The sequence below is a fragment of the Procambarus clarkii genome, chromosome 27 (assembly GCF_040958095.1).
Source record: "Procambarus clarkii isolate CNS0578487 chromosome 27, FALCON_Pclarkii_2.0, whole genome shotgun sequence".
Taxonomy (NCBI): Eukaryota; Metazoa; Arthropoda; class Malacostraca; order Decapoda; family Cambaridae; genus Procambarus; species Procambarus clarkii.
This window is the reverse complement of record NC_091176.1, coordinates 41,490,454-41,501,275: the sequence shown is the minus strand read 5'-3', so window position 1 is coordinate 41,501,275 and position 10,822 is coordinate 41,490,454.

The window sequence follows — 10,822 nt, the reverse complement described above, 5'->3', positions numbered from 1 at the left end:
TCCTTGTTGGCCAGTGTTCGAGTCCCCTGGTGGGATGAGTGTCTAAAAAGTTATAAACTTCAGCTACTGGAATAGGGTAGTCTGTGCATTAAGCATTTGGCACTGAGTTTTCCCATATAACAGGGCTCGATGAAAGAGCATCCGGGGTCCCACACTATCTCATCGCCTGGGAGAGGATTGGAGTTCTGGTTGGTTAAATACCCCAGAATTCCTACCTCTCTTAATGGCTTTGAAGTATGGTGTAGTGGATACAGCATGCAACTGCCACCTTGTTGGCCAGTGTTCGAGTCCCCTGGTGGGATGAGTGTCTAAAAAGTTATAAACTTCAGCTACTGGAATAGGGTAGTCTGTGCATTAAGCATTTGGCACTGAGTTTTCCCATATAACAGGGCTCGATGAAAGAGCATCCGGGGTCCCACACTATCTCATCGCCTGGGAGAGGATTGGAGTTCTGGTTGGTTAAATACCCCAGAATTCCTACCTCTCTTAATGGCTTTGAAGTATGGTGTAGTGGATACAGCATGCAACTGCCACCTTGTTGGCCAGTGTTCGAGTCCCCTGGTGGGATGAGTGTCTAAAAAGTTATAAACTTCAGCTACTGGAATAGGGTAGTCTGTGCATTAAGCATTTGGCACTGAGTTTTCCCATATAACAGGGCTCGATGAAAGAGCATCCGGGGTCCCACACTATCTCATCGCCTGGGAGAGGATTGGAGTTCTGGTTGGTTAAATACCCCAGAATTCCTACCTCTCTTAATGGCTTTGAAGTATGGTGTAGTGGATACAGCATGCAACTGCCACCTTGTTGGCCAGTGTTCGAGTCCCCTGGTGGGATGAGTGTCTAAAAAGTTATAAACTTCAGCTACTGGAATAGGGTAGTCTGTGCATTAAGCATTTGGCACTGAGTTTTCCCATATAACAGGGCTCGATGAAAGAGCATCCGGGGTCCCACACTATCTCATCGCCTGGGAGAGGATTGGAGTTCTGGTTGGTTAAATACCCCAGAATTCCTACCTCTCTTAATGGCTTTGAAGTATGGTGTAGTGGATACAGCATGCAACTGCCACCTTGTTGGCCAGTGTTCGAGTCCCCTGGTGGGATGAGTGTCTAAAAAGTTATAAACTTCAGCTACTGGAATAGGGTAGTCTGTGCATTAAGCATTTGGCACTGAGTTTTCCCATATAACAGGGCTCGATGAAAGAGCATCCGGGGTCCCACACTATCTCATCGCCTGGGAGAGGATTGGAGTTCTGGTTGGTTAAATACCCCAGAATTCCTACCTCTCTTAATGGCTTTGAAGTATGGTGTAGTGGATACAGCATGCAACTGCCACCTTGTTGGCCAGTGTTCGAGTCCCCTGGTGGGATGAGTGTCTAAAAAGTTATAAACTTCAGCTACTGGAATAGGGTAGTCTGTGCATTAAGCATTTGGCACTGAGTTTTCCCATATAACAGGGCTCGATGAAAGAGCATCCGGGGTCCCACACTATCTCATCGCCTGGGAGAGGATTGGAGTTCTGGTTGGTTAAATACCCCAGAATTCCTACCTCTCTTAATGGCTTTGAAGTATGGTGTAGTGGATACAGCATGCAACTGCCACCTTGTTGGCCAGTGTTCGAGTCCCCTGGTGGGATGAGTGTCTAAAAAGTTATAAACTTCAGCTACTGGAATAGGGTAGTCTGTGCATTAAGCATTTGGCACTGAGTTTTCCCATATAACAGGGCTCGATGAAAGAGCATCCGGGGTCCCACACTATCTCATCGCCTGGGAGAGGATTGGAGTTCTGGTTGGTTAAATACCCCAGAATTCCTACCTCTCTTAATGGCTTTGAAGTATGGTGTAGTGGATACAGCATGCAACTGCCACCTTGTTGGCCAGTGTTCGAGTCCCCTGGTGGGATGAGTGTCTAAAAAGTTATAAACTTCAGCTACTGGAATAGGGTAGTCTGTGCATTAAGCATTTGGCACTGAGTTTTCCCATATAACAGGGCTCGATGAAAGAGCATCCGGGGTCCCACACTATCTCATCGCCTGGGAGAGGATTGGAGTTCTGGTTGGTTAAATACCCCAGAATTCCTACCTCTCTTAATGGCTTTGAAGTATGGTGTAGTGGATACAGCATGCAACTGCCACCTTGTTGGCCAGTGTTCGAGTCCCCTGGTGGGATGAGTGTCTAAAAAGTTATAAACTTCAGCTACTGGAATAGGGTAGTCTGTGCATTAAGCATTTGGCACTGAGTTTTCCCATATAACAGGGCTCGATGAAAGAGCATCCGGGGTCCCACACTATCTCATCGCCTGGGAGAGGATTGGAGTTCTGGTTGGTTAAATACCCCAGAATTCCTACCTCTCTTAATGGCTTTGAAGTATGGTGTAGTGGATACAGCATGCAACTGCCACCTTGTTGGCCAGTGTTCGAGTCCCCTGGTGGGATGAGTGTCTAAAAAGTTATAAACTTCAGCTACTGGAATAGGGTAGTCTGTGCATTAAGCATTTGGCACTGAGTTTTCCCATATAACAGGGCTCGATGAAAGAGCATCCGGGGTCCCACACTATCTCATCGCCTGGGAGAGGATTGGAGTTCTGGTTGGTTAAATACCCCAGAATTCCTACCTCTCTTAATGGCTTTGAAGTATGGTGTAGTGGATACAGCATGCAACTGCCACCTTGTTGGCCAGTGTTCGAGTCCCCTGGTGGGATGAGTGTCTAAAAAGTTATAAACTTCAGCTACTGGAATAGGGTAGTCTGTGCATTAAGCATTTGGCACTGAGTTTTCCCATATAACAGGGCTCGATGAAAGAGCATCCGGGGTCCCACACTATCTCATCGCCTGGGAGAGGATTGGAGTTCTGGTTGGTTAAATACCCCAGAATTCCTACCTCTCTTAATGGCTTTGAAGTATGGTGTAGTGGATACAGCATGCAACTGCCACCTTGTTGGCCAGTGTTCGAGTCCCCTGGTGGGATGAGTGTCTAAAAAGTTATAAACTTCAGCTACTGGAATAGGGTAGTCTGTGCATTAAGCATTTGGCACTGAGTTTTCCCATATAACAGGGCTCGATGAAAGAGCATCCGGGGTCCCACACTATCTCATCGCCTGGGAGAGGATTGGAGTTCTGGTTGGTTAAATACCCCAGAATTCCTACCTCTCTTAATGGCTTTGAAGTATGGTGTAGTGGATACAGCATGCAACTGCCACCTTGTTGGCCAGTGTTCGAGTCCCCTGGTGGGATGAGTGTCTAAAAAGTTATAAACTTCAGCTACTGGAATAGGGTAGTCTGTGCATTAAGCATTTGGCACTGAGTTTTCCCATATAACAGGGCTCGATGAAAGAGCATCCGGGGTCCCACACTATCTCATCGCCTGGGAGAGGATTGGAGTTCTGGTTGGTTAAATACCCCAGAATTCCTACCTCTCTTAATGGCTTTGAAGTATGGTGTAGTGGATACAGCATGCAACTGCCACCTTGTTGGCCAGTGTTCGAGTCCCCTGGTGGGATGAGTGTCTAAAAAGTTATAAACTTCAGCTACTGGAATAGGGTAGTCTGTGCATTAAGCATTTGGCACTGAGTTTTCCCATATAACAGGGCTCGATGAAAGAGCATCCGGGGTCCCACACTATCTCATCGCCTGGGAGAGGATTGGAGTTCTGGTTGGTTAAATACCCCAGAATTCCTACCTCTCTTAATGGCTTTGAAGTATGGTGTAGTGGATACAGCATGCAACTGCCACCTTGTTGGCCAGTGTTCGAGTCCCCTGGTGGGATGAGTGTCTAAAAAGTTATAAACTTCAGCTACTGGAATAGGGTAGTCTGTGCATTAAGCATTTGGCACTGAGTTTTCCCATATAACAGGGCTCGATGAAAGAGCATCCGGGGTCCCACACTATCTCATCGCCTGGGAGAGGATTGGAGTTCTGGTTGGTTAAATACCCCAGAATTCCTACCTCTCTTAATGGCTTTGAAGTATGGTGTAGTGGATACAGCATGCAACTGCCACCTTGTTGGCCAGTGTTCGAGTCCCCTGGTGGGATGAGTGTCTAAAAAGTTATAAACTTCAGCTACTGGAATAGGGTAGTCTGTGCATTAAGCATTTGGCACTGAGTTTTCCCATATAACAGGGCTCGATGAAAGAGCATCCGGGGTCCCACACTATCTCATCGCCTGGGAGAGGATTGGAGTTCTGGTTGGTTAAATACCCCAGAATTCCTACCTCTCTTAATGGCTTTGAAGTATGGTGTAGTGGATACAGCATGCAACTGCCACCTTGTTGGCCAGTGTTCGAGTCCCCTGGTGGGATGAGTGTCTAAAAAGTTATAAACTTCAGCTACTGGAATAGGGTAGTCTGTGCATTAAGCATTTGGCACTGAGTTTTCCCATATAACAGGGCTCGATGAAAGAGCATCCGGGGTCCCACACTATCTCATCGCCTGGGAGAGGATTGGAGTTCTGGTTGGTTAAATACCCCAGAATTCCTACCTCTCTTAATGGCTTTGAAGTATGGTGTAGTGGATACAGCATGCAACTGCCACCTTGTTGGCCAGTGTTCGAGTCCCCTGGTGGGATGAGTGTCTAAAAAGTTATAAACTTCAGCTACTGGAATAGGGTAGTCTGTGCATTAAGCATTTGGCACTGAGTTTTCCCATATAACAGGGCTCGATGAAAGAGCATCCGGGGTCCCACACTATCTCATCGCCTGGGAGAGGATTGGAGTTCTGGTTGGTTAAATACCCCAGAATTCCTACCTCTCTTAATGGCTTTGAAGTATGGTGTAGTGGATACAGCATGCAACTGCCACCTTGTTGGCCAGTGTTCGAGTCCCCTGGTGGGATGAGTGTCTAAAAAGTTATAAACTTCAGCTACTGGAATAGGGTAGTCTGTGCATTAAGCATTTGGCACTGAGTTTTCCCATATAACAGGGCTCGATGAAAGAGCATCCGGGGTCCCACACTATCTCATCGCCTGGGAGAGGATTGGAGTTCTGGTTGGTTAAATACCCCAGAATTCCTACCTCTCTTAATGGCTTTGAAGTATGGTGTAGTGGATACAGCATGCAACTGCCACCTTGTTGGCCAGTGTTCGAGTCCCCTGGTGGGATGAGTGTCTAAAAAGTTATAAACTTCAGCTACTGGAATAGGGTAGTCTGTGCATTAAGCATTTGGCACTGAGTTTTCCCATATAACAGGGCTCGATGAAAGAGCATCCGGGGTCCCACACTATCTCATCGCCTGGGAGAGGATTGGAGTTCTGGTTGGTTAAATACCCCAGAATTCCTACCTCTCTTAATGGCTTTGAAGTATGGTGTAGTGGATACAGCATGCAACTGCCACCTTGTTGGCCAGTGTTCGAGTCCCCTGGTGGGATGAGTGTCTAAAAAGTTATAAACTTCAGCTACTGGAATAGGGTAGTCTGTGCATTAAGCATTTGGCACTGAGTTTTCCCATATAACAGGGCTCGATGAAAGAGCATCCGGGGTCCCACACTATCTCATCGCCTGGGAGAGGATTGGAGTTCTGGTTGGTTAAATACCCCAGAATTCCTACCTCTCTTAATGGCTTTGAAGTATGGTGTAGTGGATACAGCATGCAACTGCCACCTTGTTGGCCAGTGTTCGAGTCCCCTGGTGGGATGAGTGTCTAAAAAGTTATAAACTTCAGCTACTGGAATAGGGTAGTCTGTGCATTAAGCATTTGGCACTGAGTTTTCCCATATAACAGGGCTCGATGAAAGAGCATCCGGGGTCCCACACTATCTCATCGCCTGGGAGAGGATTGGAGTTCTGGTTGGTTAAATACCCCAGAATTCCTACCTCTCTTAATGGCTTTGAAGTATGGTGTAGTGGATACAGCATGCAACTGCCACCTTGTTGGCCAGTGTTCGAGTCCCCTGGTGGGATGAGTGTCTAAAAAGTTATAAACTTCAGCTACTGGAATAGGGTAGTCTGTGCATTAAGCATTTGGCACTGAGTTTTCCCATATAACAGGGCTCGATGAAAGAGCATCCGGGGTCCCACACTATCTCATCGCCTGGGAGAGGATTGGAGTTCTGGTTGGTTAAATACCCCAGAATTCCTACCTCTCTTAATGGCTTTGAAGTATGGTGTAGTGGATACAGCATGCAACTGCCACCTTGTTGGCCAGTGTTCGAGTCCCCTGGTGGGATGAGTGTCTAAAAAGTTATAAACTTCAGCTACTGGAATAGGGTAGTCTGTGCATTAAGCATTTGGCACTGAGTTTTCCCATATAACAGGGCTCGATGAAAGAGCATCCGGGGTCCCACACTATCTCATCGCCTGGGAGAGGATTGGAGTTCTGGTTGGTTAAATACCCCAGAATTCCTACCTCTCTTAATGGCTTTGAAGTATGGTGTAGTGGATACAGCATGCAACTGCCACCTTGTTGGCCAGTGTTCGAGTCCCCTGGTGGGATGAGTGTCTAAAAAGTTATAAACTTCAGCTACTGGAATAGGGTAGTCTGTGCATTAAGCATTTGGCACTGAGTTTTCCCATATAACAGGGCTCGATGAAAGAGCATCCGGGGTCCCACACTATCTCATCGCCTGGGAGAGGATTGGAGTTCTGGTTGGTTAAATACCCCAGAATTCCTACCTCTCTTAATGGCTTTGAAGTATGGTGTAGTGGATACAGCATGCAACTGCCACCTTGTTGGCCAGTGTTCGAGTCCCCTGGTGGGATGAGTGTCTAAAAAGTTATAAACTTCAGCTACTGGAATAGGGTAGTCTGTGCATTAAGCATTTGGCACTGAGTTTTCCCATATAACAGGGCTCGATGAAAGAGCATCCGGGGTCCCACACTATCTCATCGCCTGGGAGAGGATTGGAGTTCTGGTTGGTTAAATACCCCAGAATTCCTACCTCTCTTAATGGCTTTGAAGTATGGTGTAGTGGATACAGCATGCAACTGCCACCTTGTTGGCCAGTGTTCGAGTCCCCTGGTGGGATGAGTGTCTAAAAAGTTATAAACTTCAGCTACTGGAATAGGGTAGTCTGTGCATTAAGCATTTGGCACTGAGTTTTCCCATATAACAGGGCTCGATGAAAGAGCATCCGGGGTCCCACACTATCTCATCGCCTGGGAGAGGATTGGAGTTCTGGTTGGTTAAATACCCCAGAATTCCTACCTCTCTTAATGGCTTTGAAGTATGGTGTAGTGGATACAGCATGCAACTGCCACCTTGTTGGCCAGTGTTCGAGTCCCCTGGTGGGATGAGTGTCTAAAAAGTTATAAACTTCAGCTACTGGAATAGGGTAGTCTGTGCATTAAGCATTTGGCACTGAGTTTTCCCATATAACAGGGCTCGATGAAAGAGCATCCGGGGTCCCACACTATCTCATCGCCTGGGAGAGGATTGGAGTTCTGGTTGGTTAAATACCCCAGAATTCCTACCTCTCTTAATGGCTTTGAAGTATGGTGTAGTGGATACAGCATGCAACTGCCACCTTGTTGGCCAGTGTTCGAGTCCCCTGGTGGGATGAGTGTCTAAAAAGTTATAAACTTCAGCTACTGGAATAGGGTAGTCTGTGCATTAAGCATTTGGCACTGAGTTTTCCCATATAACAGGGCTCGATGAAAGAGCATCCGGGGTCCCACACTATCTCATCGCCTGGGAGAGGATTGGAGTTCTGGTTGGTTAAATACCCCAGAATTCCTACCTCTCTTAATGGCTTTGAAGTATGGTGTAGTGGATACAGCATGCAACTGCCACCTTGTTGGCCAGTGTTCGAGTCCCCTGGTGGGATGAGTGTCTAAAAAGTTATAAACTTCAGCTACTGGAATAGGGTAGTCTGTGCATTAAGCATTTGGCACTGAGTTTTCCCATATAACAGGGCTCGATGAAAGAGCATCCGGGGTCCCACACTATCTCATCGCCTGGGAGAGGATTGGAGTTCTGGTTGGTTAAATACCCCAGAATTCCTACCTCTCTTAATGGCTTTGAAGTATGGTGTAGTGGATACAGCATGCAACTGCCACCTTGTTGGCCAGTGTTCGAGTCCCCTGGTGGGATGAGTGTCTAAAAAGTTATAAACTTCAGCTACTGGAATAGGGTAGTCTGTGCATTAAGCATTTGGCACTGAGTTTTCCCATATAACAGGGCTCGATGAAAGAGCATCCGGGGTCCCACACTATCTCATCGCCTGGGAGAGGATTGGAGTTCTGGTTGGTTAAATACCCCAGAATTCCTACCTCTCTTAATGGCTTTGAAGTATGGTGTAGTGGATACAGCATGCAACTGCCACCTTGTTGGCCAGTGTTCGAGTCCCCTGGTGGGATGAGTGTCTAAAAAGTTATAAACTTCAGCTACTGGAATAGGGTAGTCTGTGCATTAAGCATTTGGCACTGAGTTTTCCCATATAACAGGGCTCGATGAAAGAGCATCCGGGGTCCCACACTATCTCATCGCCTGGGAGAGGATTGGAGTTCTGGTTGGTTAAATACCCCAGAATTCCTACCTCTCTTAATGGCTTTGAAGTATGGTGTAGTGGATACAGCATGCAACTGCCACCTTGTTGGCCAGTGTTCGAGTCCCCTGGTGGGATGAGTGTCTAAAAAGTTATAAACTTCAGCTACTGGAATAGGGTAGTCTGTGCATTAAGCATTTGGCACTGAGTTTTCCCATATAACAGGGCTCGATGAAAGAGCATCCGGGGTCCCACACTATCTCATCGCCTGGGAGAGGATTGGAGTTCTGGTTGGTTAAATACCCCAGAATTCCTACCTCTCTTAATGGCTTTGAAGTATGGTGTAGTGGATACAGCATGCAACTGCCACCTTGTTGGCCAGTGTTCGAGTCCCCTGGTGGGATGAGTGTCTAAAAAGTTATAAACTTCAGCTACTGGAATAGGGTAGTCTGTGCATTAAGCATTTGGCACTGAGTTTTCCCATATAACAGGGCTCGATGAAAGAGCATCCGGGGTCCCACACTATCTCATCGCCTGGGAGAGGATTGGAGTTCTGGTTGGTTAAATACCCCAGAATTCCTACCTCTCTTAATGGCTTTGAAGTATGGTGTAGTGGATACAGCATGCAACTGCCACCTTGTTGGCCAGTGTTCGAGTCCCCTGGTGGGATGAGTGTCTAAAAAGTTATAAACTTCAGCTACTGGAATAGGGTAGTCTGTGCATTAAGCATTTGGCACTGAGTTTTCCCATATAACAGGGCTCGATGAAAGAGCATCCGGGGTCCCACACTATCTCATCGCCTGGGAGAGGATTGGAGTTCTGGTTGGTTAAATACCCCAGAATTCCTACCTCTCTTAATGGCTTTGAAGTATGGTGTAGTGGATACAGCATGCAACTGCCACCTTGTTGGCCAGTGTTCGAGTCCCCTGGTGGGATGAGTGTCTAAAAAGTTATAAACTTCAGCTACTGGAATAGGGTAGTCTGTGCATTAAGCATTTGGCACTGAGTTTTCCCATATAACAGGGCTCGATGAAAGAGCATCCGGGGTCCCACACTATCTCATCGCCTGGGAGAGGATTGGAGTTCTGGTTGGTTAAATACCCCAGAATTCCTACCTCTCTTAATGGCTTTGAAGTATGGTGTAGTGGATACAGCATGCAACTGCCACCTTGTTGGCCAGTGTTCGAGTCCCCTGGTGGGATGAGTGTCTAAAAAGTTATAAACTTCAGCTACTGGAATAGGGTAGTCTGTGCATTAAGCATTTGGCACTGAGTTTTCCCATATAACAGGGCTCGATGAAAGAGCATCCGGGGTCCCACACTATCTCATCGCCTGGGAGAGGATTGGAGTTCTGGTTGGTTAAATACCCCAGAATTCCTACCTCTCTTAATGGCTTTGAAGTATGGTGTAGTGGATACAGCATGCAACTGCCACCTTGTTGGCCAGTGTTCGAGTCCCCTGGTGGGATGAGTGTCTAAAAAGTTATAAACTTCAGCTACTGGAATAGGGTAGTCTGTGCATTAAGCATTTGGCACTGAGTTTTCCCATATAACAGGGCTCGATGAAAGAGCATCCGGGGTCCCACACTATCTCATCGCCTGGGAGAGGATTGGAGTTCTGGTTGGTTAAATACCCCAGAATTCCTACCTCTCTTAATGGCTTTGAAGTATGGTGTAGTGGATACAGCATGCAACTGCCACCTTGTTGGCCAGTGTTCGAGTCCCCTGGTGGGATGAGTGTCTAAAAAGTTATAAACTTCAGCTACTGGAATAGGGTAGTCTGTGCATTAAGCATTTGGCACTGAGTTTTCCCATATAACAGGGCTCGATGAAAGAGCATCCGGGGTCCCACACTATCTCATCGCCTGGGAGAGGATTGGAGTTCTGGTTGGTTAAATACCCCAGAATTCCTACCTCTCTTAATGGCTTTGAAGTATGGTGTAGTGGATACAGCATGCAACTGCCACCTTGTTGGCCAGTGTTCGAGTCCCCTGGTGGGATGAGTGTCTAAAAAGTTATAAACTTCAGCTACTGGAATAGGGTAGTCTGTGCATTAAGCATTTGGCACTGAGTTTTCCCATATAACAGGGCTCGATGAAAGAGCATCCGGGGTCCCACACTATCTCATCGCCTGGGAGAGGATTGGAGTTCTGGTTGGTTAAATACCCCAGAATTCCTACCTCTCTTAATGGCTTTGAAGTATGGTGTAGTGGATACAGCATGCAACTGCCACCTTGTTGGCCAGTGTTCGAGTCCCCTGGTGGGATGAGTGTCTAAAAAGTTATAAACTTCAGCTACTGGAATAGGGTAGTCTGTGCATTAAGCATTTGGCACTGAGTTTTCCCATATAACAGGGCTCGATGAAAGAGCATCCGGGGTCCCACACTATCTCATCGCCTGGGAGAGGATTGGA